The 17,080-nt window shown below is 31.1% G+C and overlaps 1 pseudogene; it reads right to left on the minus strand.

The window, feature by feature from the left end:
• Nucleotides 1-3,095: 3,095 nt before the first annotated feature.
• Nucleotides 3,096-3,234, minus strand: LOC145293552 (U2 spliceosomal RNA; annotated as a pseudogene).
• Nucleotides 3,235-17,080: the final 13,846 nt, after the last annotated feature.

The following is a 17,080-nucleotide window of genomic DNA, read 5'->3' on the forward strand; positions in this document are numbered from 1 at the left end:
ATCAATTAACTAACATTTCATTATTTTTCATAATGCTTGGATATGTTACTAATTTCGACATTCAAATTTTTCATAAGTTAAACACATCTTATAGCTCCCCCATTACTAAAATAATAACTTTGATATATTGTCTGTGCTATTTTTTTTCATTAAAACACACTAATCAATTAACTCACATTTCATTATTTTTCATTATTCTTGGATATGTTACTAATTTCGACAATCATTTTCATAAGTTAAACACACCTTATAGCTCCCCCATTACTAAAATAATAACTTTGATATATTGTCTGTGCTAATTTTTTTCATTAGAACACACTAATCAATTAACTCACATTTTATCATTTTTTTTATAATTCTTGGAAATGTTACTAGTTTTTACACTCATTTTTTATCATTTAAACCGACGCCATCACCCCCTTACTTAAATAATAACTTTGATATATTGTCTGTTACTAATTTCGACAGTCATTTTTCATGATTAAAACCATCCTTATCGCCCTCTCTTACTAACATAATAACTTTGATATATTGTCTGGACTGATTATTTTATTATAAACACACCAATCAATAAACTCGCTTTTATAATTTTTCATAATTCTCGGATATGTAACTAATTTCGACCATTATTTTTTGTAATTAAAATCATCCCTATCGCCCTCTCTTACTAAAATAATAACTTTGATATATTGTCTGGACTGATTATTTTATTACAAACACACCAATCAATCAACTAACATTTCATCATTTTTCGTAATTCTTGGATATGTTACTAATTTCGACAATAATTTTTCATAATTTTAGCCCTCCTTATTGCCTTCCCCTTACTTAAATAATAATATTGATGTATTGTCAGGGTTGATTATTTTATTATAAACACACCGATCAGTTAACTCATATTTCACCATTTTTCGTTATTCTTGGATATCTTACAAATTTCAACAATATTTTTTATAATGTAAACCATCCTCATCGCCTTCTCTTACTAAAACATAACTTTGATATATTGTCTGGGCGAATCATTTCATAAAAATCACAACTATTTATTAATTTACATTTCATAATTTTTCATAATTCTCGGATATGTTACTAATTTCGACAATCACTTTTTATATTTTTTGCACACATTAATAAACACTACTAAAATAATAACTTTGATATATTTTCTGGGCTAATTATTTTATATCAAACACACTAATCACTTAACTCACATTTCGTCATTTTTCATAATTCTTGAATATGTTACTAATTTCGACAATCATTTTCATCATTTTAACCCACATCATCATCCCCTTACTAAAATAACAACTTTGATATATTGTCTGGTCTGATTATTTCATTGCAAACACACTAATTCATTAAATTGCATATTATCATTTTTCATAATTCTTGGATATGTTGCTACTTTCGACAATAATTTCTAATAAATTTAACACACCTTATAGCCTTCTCCTTACTAAAATAATAACTTTGATATATTTGCTGGGCTGCTTTTTTCATTACAAACACATCAATCAAATAACTCACATTTCATCATTTTCATAATTGTTGGATATGTTACTAATTTCGGCAATCATTTTTTATAATAAAACACCCACATTATGCCCCCTCTTACTAATATAAGAACCTTGATATATTGTATGGGCTTATTATTTCATTACAAACACACCAATCAAATAACTCATATTTCATCATTTTTCATAATTCTTGGATATGTTACTAATTTCGACAATAATTTTCATAACTTAAAGCCACTATGTCGCTCCCCCTTACTTAAATAATAACTGTGATATATTGTCTGGGGTTATTATTTAATTACAAACACATCAATCGATTCCGGGTATTCTCATAGTATATATGTTCCACCTATCTTATCCAATCCCGAGTGACGCCGCATATTATGCTAGTATATATCTTTTACCTATTGAATTTGATCCTGGGCGACACTGGTTATTCTGCTACTATATGTTTTCCACTTATCTCATTCAATACTGGGCGACGCTTTCTGCTAGTATATATTTGCGCTTATCAAATTCAATGCCAGATCTGACTTCATATCCACCACCCCACTGTTAAAAATATACATGAAATAAAGTAATGTTTTAATCGTAAACTGTTTCAGTAATTTCCGGGACTGACTTCATATCCCCCAACCCACTGCTAAAAATATACATGAAATAATGTAATGTCTAAATAGTAAACTGTTTCAGCCATTTCCAGGACTACTTCATATCCTGCACACCACTGTTAAAATAAACATTAAATAAAGTAATGTTTAAATCGTAAACTTTTCAGCCATTAATAAAGTAATGTCTAAAACGTAAATGGTTGCAGTCATTTCCGGGACCGACTTTATATTCCCCACCCCACTGTTAAAAATATACATCAAATAAAGTAATGTTTGATGCATAAACGGTTTCAGCCATTTTCGGGAGTGATTTCATATCCCCTACCCCACTGGTAAAAATATACATGAAATAAAGTAATGTTTAAATTTTAAACGGTTTAAGTAATTTCCGGGAATGACTTTATATCCCCAACCCTACTGTTTAAAATATACTTGAAATAAAGTAATGTTTAAATCATAAACTGTTTCAGCAGCGTTTCGAAAGTAATACATAAAAACATTAACACGGTTAGAGATTAGGCAACCATTGCTTCAACATTAATTTCTGAGTGTAGTATCAGTCTCAGCATTCCAGTGACTTAAATCCCCCTTTTTTGGTCTTGGTTAATGGAGGAGAAATCCTTCATTACTGATACAATTTTTATTTTTGTTATTGATCAGAGTACCCCTTTTGGGGAGCTGGTTTCCCCAAAATTTTTAACCGACCTCATGTCCAACTCTATCTTTGTGGGGAGGCAAGTAAACAAAAAAATATAATCAGAAGAGACATTGTCCAGGGCATCTTATAATTAATTAGAAGAGACATTTCCAGTGCATTTTATAATTAATTAGAAGTGACATTTTATAATTAATTAGAAGTGACATTTTCCAGAAATTACTTTTCCCAGTTACTTTTTTAATATTAAAACTTTGTTACATTAAACGTAGTACCTATTCACAATGCCTCCCTACGGGACAGATTTAGACACCAGGGTCGTTTTTAACGTGGAGAAAAATTGTCTTAGTCGTAAAGGATTTCTCCTCCAGTAAGAGAGAAGAAATTGAAATGTAGCATCTGAAGAACAGATACTACACTTTGATCTTAGCCAAAAGGTCAAGAAAGACAAATCATTTTTATTAGCGTTGCCTCAACAACGACACCATCAAATTTTTTTATATATATATATTCCACTTTGCTTTTCAGGGGTCATAAGTTTTATTTGGAGTATTCCACTTTTCTTTTTAGGGATGCACAGCATGATAACGGACGGAGCGATAAGCGTAATAATATAATGATGATAAACCAACTGTGTTTCCACTTTATATATGTACGTTTGTTTGCTTGCCGTCTTATTGGCTAACGCCCGACTAAGGATTTGATATCGCTTTCGCATTGGTTATTAATTTTTACCATTGAGATCGACCTAAGCTTTCTTCCCATCACATTGCGAATCCAGCCTTTTCCGGTTAGTAACTTCGTGAAAATATCGGGTCAATAAATGTAGGATTACCATATTTTTCTTTTGCCCCTTAAATCAAGTGATTTTCTGTCTTGTTTGAAACGATTTACATTTAAAAGGACGCCGGGAAATCCAGCAGTATTTCCGCAAAACTCAGCTGGGGCTCCGACTCGACTGGTTTTTTCCAGCTTAGAATTCTTTGTTCCGTAGGAAGAAAATTAAAATTTAAACAAGATGTACGTTTAGACCCCTAAATCAAGAAGCGGACGCAACATTATACAGAGCTATACAAGCGGAGACTTTTCAGAGGAACTGTCCGTATTAACTGGCTATTGCATGTATATTTTAAAGTAAATGTTCTTCAGTAAAAATGGTAGCGGTAACGCTCGTGTTATAACGGAATATATGAAGTGTTTTGTTCAAAGAAAGTGCAGTGCGTCTGATAGATAGATGGCGAAGAAAACACCCACGTATTTCGATGCTACCGACTTGGGGTTTCCCCCGGGAATAAGAAATGGGCAGTTTGTGCAGAAAGAGAGATGAAACACGACGTATAAAAAAGAGTAGACCCCTTTTTTGTCTGGTTTTTCCTTGAAGAACCTGACCGATCGGTAGAGAACTCATTATCTGATCTTCGCTGGAACATTTTTTGTTCTCTTTTTGTTTTGAACCTATTTTTGTATCCTTTCCCTTCTTCTGAACCGTTCGCCTTTATTCTTTATCATTGGTTGCTTTTTTTTTTAAAGGTTTTTATTTTTATCTAATTTTATTTGATTGTCTTTTGCTCTCAAAACCGATAAGGATTTTTTGAGTGTTGCAAGGCTTAATCAGTATTATCGTTATTAAGTTACTATTTTACTTTACCTCCCCAGTTTTTGAATATATGTATATATATATATATATATATATATATATATATATGTATACATATATATATTTATATATATATGTATATATATATATTTATATATAATATGTATATATTGAATGCATATATATATATATATATATATATATGAAACACACACATGTATATATTGTATAGTGTCAAAAATAATTGCATTGGCTATGTCGTTCTATAGTTCAATCGCGTATCGAAAGTATGTCACCCAAAATATGAGTCAAATAGCAAAATGTGTTCACTTAATCGCATAAAATAAATCGTTTAAACACGAGCTGTGTTCCAGTATTGACTAACTGAAAAAAAGCTTCTACTCCGTAAGACAGACAGAATAAACACCGTACACATCCATATAGGAATTCACACACACACACACACACACACACACACACACACATATATATATATATATATATATATATATATATATATATATATAGTCATGCACATACAGTACTGTTTCGCTGTTTCACAGCTCATCGGTGCGGGTAGACAAGCAACTACGTCAAGCCAGGATTGAAACCCGGGATCTACCCCAAGCAACTAGACAATAATATATATATATATATATATATATATATATAGTCATCCATATACAGTACTGTTTCGGTGTTTCACAGCTCATCAGTGCGGCTAGACAGGCAATTATCTCAAGTCAGGATTGAAACCCGACCGTTTGTACGACCGTCAAGGCTCCTACCACTACGCTCTCGGGGTCTGCTGCGTGAGTCATGAGTTTAACGATGTTTTCACATCGTCCGAACTACCTAAGCTCGATTTGCTTACACAAAGAGCATCACTTATACGCTAATGGTAATTCGTGTATCACTTCTTAATATGCTCAATTCAAGATGAGGAGCATTATAGTCATCCACATATAGTACTGTCTAGCTGTTTCACAGCTCATCAGTGCGAATAGACAGGTAACTACCTCAAGCCAGGATTGAAACCCGACCGTCTGTACGACAGTCAAGGGTTAGTCACGGCAAACGGTTCCTTTTGATTCACCATTTTTCACGTAAGCGTCATATAAGCAAACACGTGGTGTTCATGACCCCACAGTAGCATGAGGGCAATTAACTAGAAAAGAAGATCAATTCAAAATCAATAACTAAAACAAAATTTAATGTAAAAATAAACAAATAACAACAAACTAAACGACATCTTAAACAGATTTAAAAACTACCTTCCCTACTCTCTATCTCTTACACAAGGAAAGCAAAGAGCGTTCTAAAAACATCCGTTTCCCATGATTCACACACACACATGCGCGCACACACACATACATACACACACACACACACACACACACACACACACACACATATATATATATATATATATATATATATATATATATATATAGATAGATAGATCACGATTCTTTGCGGGGTACAAAATTTATATAATGCAATCATGAAGGGAAGACTTAATTCATGATTAAAAAACGTTTAAAATAAAGTTTACGGGATGAAGAGAAGAAAAGAAAAAATGGGGAGTCAGCTGACCGGTTTCGCCCTCGCTTTATCAAAGCTGTATCGAGGGATTTGTGTTGGAGAGAAAAAAAAAACACGAATGGGAATCGAAAATATGTACAAATAAAATCACGTTGCGTTACGTTATGTATGGTAGAAAAATGGGAGAAAGCGATTGAAATAAAGCAACGTTATATTACTTGAATAGATCCTCGATACTAATCATGCTGTTTACAGAAGAAATGCCTTTTCAACCGAACGTGAATAATCTCCAAGATCTTTAAATGAAATAATGAGTGGGCACGATTCAGGATTGAAAAAGAATTCGTGCTAAACTTCGCGGCACACGAAGATTGTCAGTAATTGAAGTACTAGCTAGACGCCCAGCGTAGCCCGGTTTTAGAATACGCTTAAATATGATATTTTAGACAATCATTAAACAGTCAATAGAGACATTCATATGTAGACATCTCGATGTAAATATATCTACACGTCAATAAATACACATAATATGTACAACCTCTTATGTTATACAGAGCCCTACAGGACAGGATGTCACAATGCAAGATTTTTTTCAAATAAATGAAATAAATGTTTCTTTTATTTGAAAAACAAACTCACACATCATAAGATCTGGTATTTATCCGATTTTAATATTTTTTTTATAGACTATGCTTCTGGTCTAGTACTATTGCAGTCAATACGTACACACGTATTAGTGTAATCGGGACTCATGTCCAGGCTCTTAACAACTGTCTTTCCAATAATCTCATAAGGATTTGCGTATATTTAGCGGACGCGTCGTGAGATATCGACAATGAAAAAAGGGTGTGTGAATATTACAGCGCAAAACTTAGAAAATGATATAAAAATAATGAATAGAAAACCCGAGAAACCTCTCTCACCAACAAACTTATCAGGGGTAAATCGTTTGTATAAAGTCAAATACAAATAAATAAATAAATAAATAAATAAAACGATTTCAAAGAAAAGATCAAACGATAATGTGCGTATCGAGAGGAAAAATATGACTGGGAATATAAATTGAGTCCATAACAACTGAATAAAATATATGTACAAATAGGATAATTGGTTTAGGTTAAAATGTATCGCCAAATAAATCTAACAACTTGACATATTATTTCTATCGACAGAAAGAAAGAATGACTCTAAAATACTTTAATGATTTTGAGAGTAAACCTGGTGTAGGATTCTAAAGCTCTCAATGATATACTTATTGGCACAGGCAAGGTTTTCAAGTAGGTGTTTACAATGACAGATTTTAAAGTGGAAGAGGAGCGAACGCGACGTAGCTTACTCAATATAACTTCTAAATTGATATGTTTGTTAATGCGTGTCTGCAAATGTAACGAGGTTCGTCCCATATAGCTAACAGCAACAGGAAATTAAATTCATGATTTGTTTATGTGCGTTGTAAGGTAAACGATCCTTCGCAACCAAGGGAAATGTAGGCTTAACACAAAAAAAAAACAAAAACAAAAACAAGTGCAATACAGCAGACGGGAAACAGTTAAACACAAACTTAATGATCTATTTATCCAAACACTGACTGACATTCCCAATCCAAAGATTTTTTTTAAGAAGCAGGACATTTGGAGGGATAAAAGGTTATAGGGAGTATTCTATTTTTAACTTAATATCCTATATAATAAAATGACTGCAGAAATCCCCCTCTAGACCAATGTATCGTAGATTTGCAACAAGAGATACCACATACAAATCTAATACGTCTCGGCTATTAGCCACTATCGTATGTAAGTTTCGCATACCATTTCAGACATGCGTTATACTAAAATGCTACATTGCATCTTAGCAACAACGCCAGCACATTCGCAACATCCCCAGAGGAAGGAGTTCATATTTTCCCCGTAAGTATTTAGTTCTCCGACCACCATCAGTCAACACACCAGAGAAATCTACACTTTCCGCAGATATTGTGATTTCATCGATCGTAACTGGCCCATAGACACAAACTTTACGACTTCCGATTCAGAAATAATAACGGCTCCCTTGGCATATTTCGCCAATTCTGATTGGTTTAGACCTGATATTCTCATGCTCCGGAATGAAAATATTTCCTACATAAAAGAACACTACAAAAAAGGTTACAAAATGGAGTCGATCCCCACAGGAGACAATAGTGCTAAAAAACAAATACAAAAATCTAACCGCTCATAAATAGAAAATTCAATACAGGTAACCTTAATTACTGGAACGAACGTGCACAAGGAATATATATATATATATATATATATATATATATATATATATATATATATATATATATAACGTCTTTCTTGTATTTGCTAACCATATCCGGAACACTCTCAAAAAATGTAAACACAGCAATATTTTGGGAAGGTAAACATGCACAAAATACCTACACGTTACTGTTCCCCTCCAAAAAAATAAACAAAATAAAACAGCCCTGAAAAATAACCCGTTTACGCATAGCAATATTTATTTTTCGGTTTTGGAGTTATTATCGACCCTTTCAAGATGCTGTATTTGTTTTGTTTTTTCTTTGCTTTTTGCGATTTCGATTCTGTTGAGTATTTTTATTTCATTTTCTTTTCCAGATTGATTAGCGAGCCTGCTTACGCGTTAACTTTATTTTTTAGGGGGGTGGTGTAAATTTTTACATTAGGTCCATCTCCAAAATTGTCTTTAAAATGACGACTTGGATAGGTTTTCGACGATGCTGATTAAGAAAATCTCATTCAAATTTTGCAGAAACAAGTACTTTTCGAGATACAAACACCTGTATTATACACCGTAATTCACTGGCCGTAATGTTTGTACGCACGATAAACATTTCTACTTTTCTCTTACCTACACTGACCCCCCCCCCCATTATTTATAGCATTTCCGGGTGGATATGGTGACAACAAATATCACGGTTAAATTTTGGAAAATTTTCAACTTCCCCACAATATGGGGCTTCTACTAAGAAAGCCTTCAGCCATTGGGAAGTTTTGGGTATCTATTCCGAAAGCCGTTCTTAATATTGGGAGATTAGTGGTTTCTATTCGGGAAGACGTTCTTAACATAGGGAGGTTGGGGTGTCTATTCCGAAAGCCGTTTTAAACATGCGGAGATTGGGAGTGCATATTCCGAAAGCCGTTCTTAACATGGGGAGGTTGGGATGTCTATTCCAAAAGCCGTTCTTAAAATGGTGAGTTTGGTGGTGTCTATTCTGAAAGCCGTTCTTTACATGAGGAGGTTGAGGTGATTATTCCTAAAGCCGTTCTTAACATGACATTACTCAAAGAAGTGAAAAAGTCGTAATTGTTTTGTTTTCCACGTTAGAAAAATAAAACATAAAACTGGAATTTAATTTAATACTATTGGTGGAAAAAGACTTGAAAAGGAAAGGAAGACTTGACAACAAATGGAAGCAGCTAGGACTGCTACCAATTATTTATTATACAGTGAGAATTCTCAACTTTGAAAACTTCTGTTTTTACTTTCTATTATTATTCTAAAATACTATTTTATGAAATTTTATTAAATCATACTGATTTACACATTCTCTTAATTTTTGTTTTAAAATCAAACAGTAGCTGCAGTTTATCGACCCAAACAAGCACTAATCGTAATTGCAAGCCAGATTATTACATTTCGGCCACGGCTGTTAATGACCGCAATTGTTCAGTGGCCACCAAGAACAACCGTAGTTTAAGTTTTTACAATGGGGAGGGAGGTCAGGCGTCCACTGGGCAACACCGGGCTACGGGTACTTCTAGTTATTAATAATATAATTAATCAGATTGATTGGGAAACAATTACGAATGAAAATTTCTTTAACATTATTCAATTTGCGTAGAGGCTTACTTTAGGGAAGAATTTTAAGGCTCGTACACATTAGCGTCTGGATAAGCCCTATTTATATGGAAGTAGCCGCAAATGAACTGCAATTCATGTATAGACCGGTAAAAGTCGGCTTACGATACAACTTTCGCAAGGAAAGCACTCTTAATGCGTTCAATTAAACCATCCAGTAGAGACAGGCATCCGTCATTCTCACTCTCCATAGTAAAAAGTAACGCTATGTGGAAAGAATTAAAGTTGTTGAAAAAGGTTTTTTGTTTCACTTTCAAAAAAGTAAATGTTGCAAAGATGGCGTGAACGTATTTAAAACAAGTGGAGGTTTTCGATACAATTGTTTATAATTATTTACTTGATTTATATTTCCATTCGTACTTTTTTCTTTTTTTTCTCCCTCGATAGAATTTACACACATATCCCCTTAGTTTTTTAATATTTTATGTGATAGTGTATTATTTATAATTATTTTTTTCGTAATTGAATTATATCAACGATTTACTCCCGATGCGCTTATTGGTGAAAGGGATTCCTCGGGTTTTCTATTTATATATATATATATATATATATATATATATATATATATATATATATATATATATATATATATATACACTCTGTATGTGTTTCATGCAATCAAATAAGATGGAAATATATTTTATGTATCGATTCCAATATTCATTTTAACAGTGCTCAATACGTAAGCACATCTAGGTAGTTAACTATATAAATATATTCATGTCAATCCGCGTTTTATTCCTAGTAAGGAATTGTGAGGCTAAAAGAAAGCTGCTTCCCGCAAATAATTGCTTGAGAAATATGACAGCAGATCAGTACATTGTAAAAATTTAAACGTCCTTTGCAGATTATGTTTGAATGAGAAATTTGAAATTAAAAATGTAAAGACTCCCCTCCCCCCAAAACACTTTTAAATGCAGAAATAAAATAGAACAAAAAATGTATGCATAGAAAAAACTTTATTTTAGGATAACAGTGCACAACATCAAATAAAATAAGTAATTAAAATTTAAAGTAAATCACCACCTAAATAAAAATAGAATAAAACTCTAAGCCACACGTGTTAAATATATAGTCTCTTATTCGACGCATTCACCAAAAGTGTTATGACCCTTATAGAAAACAGAGCAAAAGACATGTGGCGTAACGGACAAAGTACTAGTTCAAATTCAGTTAATAATGTGAAACTGTTCTGTAAGTTGTGGCTTCAGTCGTCAGTTTGATAGTTTCTAATAATACAATTGCGAATTACTCCAGATTTTAATCCAATCTTGACTGCTACTCCGTGGATTAATTCCGTTTCGTTTGAAATTTCGTGCAGATTTCTGAATTCGACAGAAAAAAATTCCCGAGGTCGACACATCATGAACGTCGGGATTTACATCGGTCAAAACGTTGCGAAAATAGTACTTGAAGTGAGAACAGAATTTCTAAATAATCCAAATAAAACAGAACACGAAGAAGCAGTGTAGTTCAACATTGGTTTTTTTTTTCAGATTTGAAGATTTTTATAAAAAAAATGAAGTTCTATGTGTTGGGCACTTATCTATAATTTGCTGTTGACGTTATAATGTCCGTCCACATTCCCGAGTTCAACAGAAACATTCCTGAGTTCTAAACACACCTGAAGAAATCGGAGTTTACATCGACTAAAACGTTGTGAAAATCACACTCAAGATGAGAACAGTAGCCCGATGAATTCAAAAACTACAAATAAACAATTCTCATCGCAAAAATTCAGAAACGTTATAATGTAGTTATTTAATATTTAGAAAGAGCCATAGGACGAGTAAAATGAATTCCCATCATTGAACCACTTTTATGCTATCTTCAAAGAAATATACAATTATGGAGAACATTTAAATCAAGTTTTTATACCATTCAATTAAAGATATAAAACGTTTTAATTTTAATTAAAACCTATTATATTGTTTTGATTCTGGGAAATGTCTAAAATTGAACACTTAAACATCTTAAGAAAGAATTGAAAATCATGAAATGTTGTTGAATTAATGCCTAACAATTGTAAATAAAATTCATTACAAATCTCGAATATTTTTATTTTTAAATGAGTGGATGTCACACATATTATGCCTAATTGAAAACCTAAATGCTCACACAAAAAAAAACTTAACCTTACATATTGATGTCGTTACAATTCTACTGTATTTAGACTGGTGAATCACTGTGCCAACTGAGGGTACATATATCACGCAGAGAAGTATTTGCAATTTAATCAGCCTAAACCTTTCTTTTTCTCTACACCTTCACTCTCACAGGCGTGATGTTGCTAGTCTCAATCATTTCTATAAATAATATTATGAAATGTGTTCTTTAAAAATTTTCTGATCCATTCTCTGCTTTCTTCGTTCCAGCTCGTTTGACTCGTTAGTTGGGTGTCTCTATTAATTTGCTATTTTGAAAAACTTATTATCATATAGTTTCTTAATCTAATGGTTATAACGAATTAAAGAATTGTGGAACTCTATTCCTTCTGATTGATTTCCTCCAACCTATAGCATTAGTATTTTTAAGACGAAGATGACTAGGCATCTTCTATTTTTGCAATAATAATTCTTTTCGGTTTTATCTTCTTACGTTAAAGGGCCTCATACTTTGTCTAGAGCGATTTCCATAAATTATTATTCATCGATAAACCTTAAAAAAGTAAGAGTTAACAATTTTCCAAAAACAAATTCAACCCCATTTTATACACTTGACATACAACTAAATTAAACGAAATATAATGCAGATTACTGCTCTTTGTTTCGATAAATTCAAGAATTCATAATATTCAGTTAAGTAGCTAAGAATCGAATCTTGTATATACAATATATATATATATATATATATATATATATATATATATATATATATATAACTACTTAATTTACTCAAATAAAATTAATATACGAAAGTATAGATTTATGCGTAAACTTTAAGTATTTACTTCAAAAGTGCTCAATAAGTAGGTAGAGGTAGTTAGTAAGTTATTAAATGCATATGACAATTAAGCCTGAAGAGTCCTAGAGTGGATGAAACGCGGAATATTCAGTGTAGCTTAATCGCCATATGCATTTTATAACTTACTATATATATATATATATATATATATATATATATATATATATATAGTAAGTTATAAAATGCATATGGCAATTAAGCCTGAAGAGTCCTAGAGTGGGTGAAACGTGGAATATTCAGTTTAGCTTAATCGCCATATACATTTTATAACTTACTATATATATATATATAGTAAGTTATAAAATGCATATGGCAATTAAACCTGAAGAGTCCTAGAGTGGATGAAACGTGGAATATTCAGTTTAGCTTAATCGCCATATACATTTTATAACTTACTATATATATATATATATATATATATATATATATATATATATATATATATATATATATAAAGCATATACATAAGTTGGTGTCAATAGATATATTATAAAGATATTTGACTGAGCTACGAAGTTCGACTTTCGATTCCAAAATTAATCATCTTGTTCTTCCGAAACAATGCATAAATTGTATATGTCCCCATACTCCCCCATTGAGTACGAATGCACCTGATGTCATGACATTTAGGCTAGTTAATAAGCCGATATCCATAACTTGCGCAAGATTGGATCGTAATTGTGCTTGCGGCATGGAATACGAGTAATCTTTGCAACGCGTAAGAGCTCCGGCTGATGACGATACAAAAGGATGAAAAGCAAGTGACATGCTTTGTTTGCATGGACGCCATCAACACAATGCGAGTTTCGAAAAGACAAATCTGAATAGGACTGTCGAAATCAACGAATTAATTATTAATTCACCCTTGCGTTTCCCATAAAGTCATACGATATCCCTAAACCCCATTAATCTTTGAGGAACCGTTACTAATCTGCTGCCCCTGCCACCGGCTTACAATATCACCGGCTTTTAAAAAGCAATCTTTAAAATGTACTTAACATGCCTATTTATTTACTGGAAGGGTTATTCAGGGTTATCTGTGTATTATACACAAATCGTCCTAATGATGAAACAAAATTATTTTCTGTTATTAACTTTAGAAGGTTTCGTGACAAAAAAAAAAAACAAAAACCCAAAACATTAGGAAATCTCCATAACTCCAGAAATGAAGAACACTATCTATAATTTGATTGGTCACACTCTTTAGTCTTTCTTCGCAACCTCTCTCTCACTGACGTAATGTTACTGGTCTTAGTCTTTTCTATAAATACTTTTACAGAATGTGATCGTCAGGATTATCTAATGTATTTACTGCTTCCTTTGTTCCAGCTCGTTTGACGTGTTGGTTTAGTGGTTTCTTTTAATACAGTGCTTTGGTATCTCATTATAAAATATTGTAAAATCATTCCACGGACTCTAAATAAAAATCTTTTCCTGCTGAATGTTTTCCTATTACCCATATGCTTTCATACGTATTTCTTGTTGTTGCGGTAATCCTATTTCATTGCATTTTGTAAATTACATCAAGAGGCTTCACGTCCTGTCTAGAGAGATTTCTATAAAAAAATAACATCAGGATAAATTCTTTTCTTTGTAAATTATTTACTATTTATTTATTTAAATCTAGAACGAAATAAAGATACGAAAATGATAAAAGCACACAAAGGGAAATGGTAATTTAAATAATGCTTAATAGAAAATGAAGATTTTAATTCGATTTAAAGTGTAAAAGACTAACAAATATGAAAATTCATTTAAAATCCTAACAGACTAACGGAAATGACAATCCAAAATAAAGCATAAAATACCAACAAAATAGTACAAATTTAATCGAAAATCTAACAGAATCACAAAAATGTTAATTGACGCAAAATAAAATAACAAAATTCAATTTAGAAAATACTTAACAGATTAACGAAAATAATAATTTATTTTAAACAATGCTTAACAGATAAACGAAAATGATAATTAAATTTTAAAAAACGCTTAATAGATGTACAGAAATGATAATTGAATTTATAAAATCTACATATCTATAAAAGTGAACGTGTCTGTATGTCTGTTTGTCTGTGTGTGTATACATTTCCTTACGCAACAACTCTGTCAATTTTAAGTCTACAGACTCGAAATTTGATATACAGGGTACTGAGATTTGGAAAATTCTATCTGATCGGATTTCGGCCGGAAATTTAGATATAGGTTCGTTGGACATAGATCTAACTTAATAACTTTTAAGGGGTCATAATAGGGGTCAAAGTTTAAATAATTTTTGACCTCTGCGGTCTCTACCAAATTACTCAGACAATTTCTGGTCTAAACATTTGAAAATTTACATAAAAAGTATTCAGAGATAGGACAAGCTTCTTAATCGGTTTGGGTCGAAAATTTTCAGTTACCATAATATAAATGTATGCATGTATGTTTGCATGTCTGCCTAAAACTTTCGGCCAAGGCGACAGATTTTACCAAGATCCGTATCGTTTTAAAGTTCGACCTTTCAGACGACAAATATCGAAAAATTGGCTAAAAACATTAATATCTTCACCTTCAACTGAGCACTTTTCAACAGGGGGTCGCTTTTTTCGCCGATAGTTTTGAAAGTCATCCTCTCCTTTCGATTGTCTAGCCTTAATTTAAACCTACGTCACTTCCGCTTTGGCGGTGGTCGTACAGCAAAGACGTCAGGATTTTTTCTTGTTCTTGTCCTCCTTCGCGGTACGGGTTCGAGCCTTCCTTTCTACGACCACTTTTTTTTTTTTGCTCAACATACACATCAAAACACCCGGGCAACGCCGGTCTGAAGTGCTAGTATTTAATAGAAAAACTTAATAATAATAATCTAATTTATATAATGCTTAATAAATTAGTGAAAATTGTAATTAAATTTATGAAATATTTTACATAATAACGAAAATGATAATTCAATATATATATATATAATACTAAATCAACTTAATAAATGAAAATTCCATTTATATAATGTTTAATAGATTAACGAAAATGATAATTCAATATATATATATATATATATATATATATATATATATATATACTTAATTGACTAAATCAATGACAATTCCGTTTATATCAGTTAATAGATTAACGAAAATGATAATTCTATTTATATAATGCTCCACGGATTAATATAAATGATTTCTATATACAATGCTTAATTGATCAACTTAGTCGAAAATTCAAGTCATATAATGCTTAACAGATTAACAAAACAATTATTCCTTTTATATAATGTTTAATTGAATTACTAAAATGATAATTCAATTTATTTAGTACTGAATAGATAAACTAAATGTTAAATAAATTCGTATAATAACAAATACATTAACCAAAATGATAATTATATTTATATAATGCTTAAGAGATTATCAAAAAAAATGATAATTTGTTATATTTAATGCTTATTACACAAACTAAATGATAATTCAATTTCCATAATGTTAAATGGATTAACGACAGTAATAATTCAATTTATATCATACTTAGTACATCAACTAAAATGATAATTCAATTTATATAATGCTTCTTAATAGACTAAATAAATGGAAATTCTATTTATATAATGGATAATAGATTAACAAAAATGATAATTCTATTTATATAATGCTAAACAGATTAATATAAATAATGTTTTATATACAATGCTCCATTGACGAACTAAATCGAAAATTCGATTCATATAATGTTTAACAAACTAAAATGATTAAATTTATTTCATGCATAATAAATTAACAAACATCATAATTCAATTCTAATACTGTTAAATTCAATTCATATAAATTTTAATAGATTGTTATAAATAAAAAATAATCCGATTCATAAAATGCTTCAAAAGTTATACTGAATTATAAATAAATTAGTATAATTATTAATATATTAACTAAAAGCATAATTTTTTTTATCTAAAACTTTACAGATTATTCAGAATTTGTTATATATAATGCTTATTAGACCAAGTAAATGATAACTCAATTTATATAATGCTTTTTAAATTAACAACAGTCATAATTCATTTTATATTATACTTAATAGATTAACGCAAATGATAATTCAAGTTGCATAATACGTAATACAATAATTAAAATGATAATTCAATTAATATAACGCTTAAAAGATTTTAATTCTGTGTATATAATTCTTAATGGACCAAGTAAATTATAATTCAATTTATATAATGCTTAATACACCAACAATATAATTTAATTTACACAATGCTTCATGAATTAAGGAACTTGATAATTCGATTCATATAATCGTAATTTAGTTTATACAATGCTGAAAACACTAATAAAAA

This window comes from Euprymna scolopes, chromosome 14 (genome assembly GCF_053919585.1).
Source record: "Euprymna scolopes isolate OS-2025 chromosome 14, ASM5391958v1, whole genome shotgun sequence".
In the NCBI taxonomy this organism is placed as follows: domain Eukaryota; kingdom Metazoa; phylum Mollusca; class Cephalopoda; order Sepiida; family Sepiolidae; genus Euprymna; species Euprymna scolopes.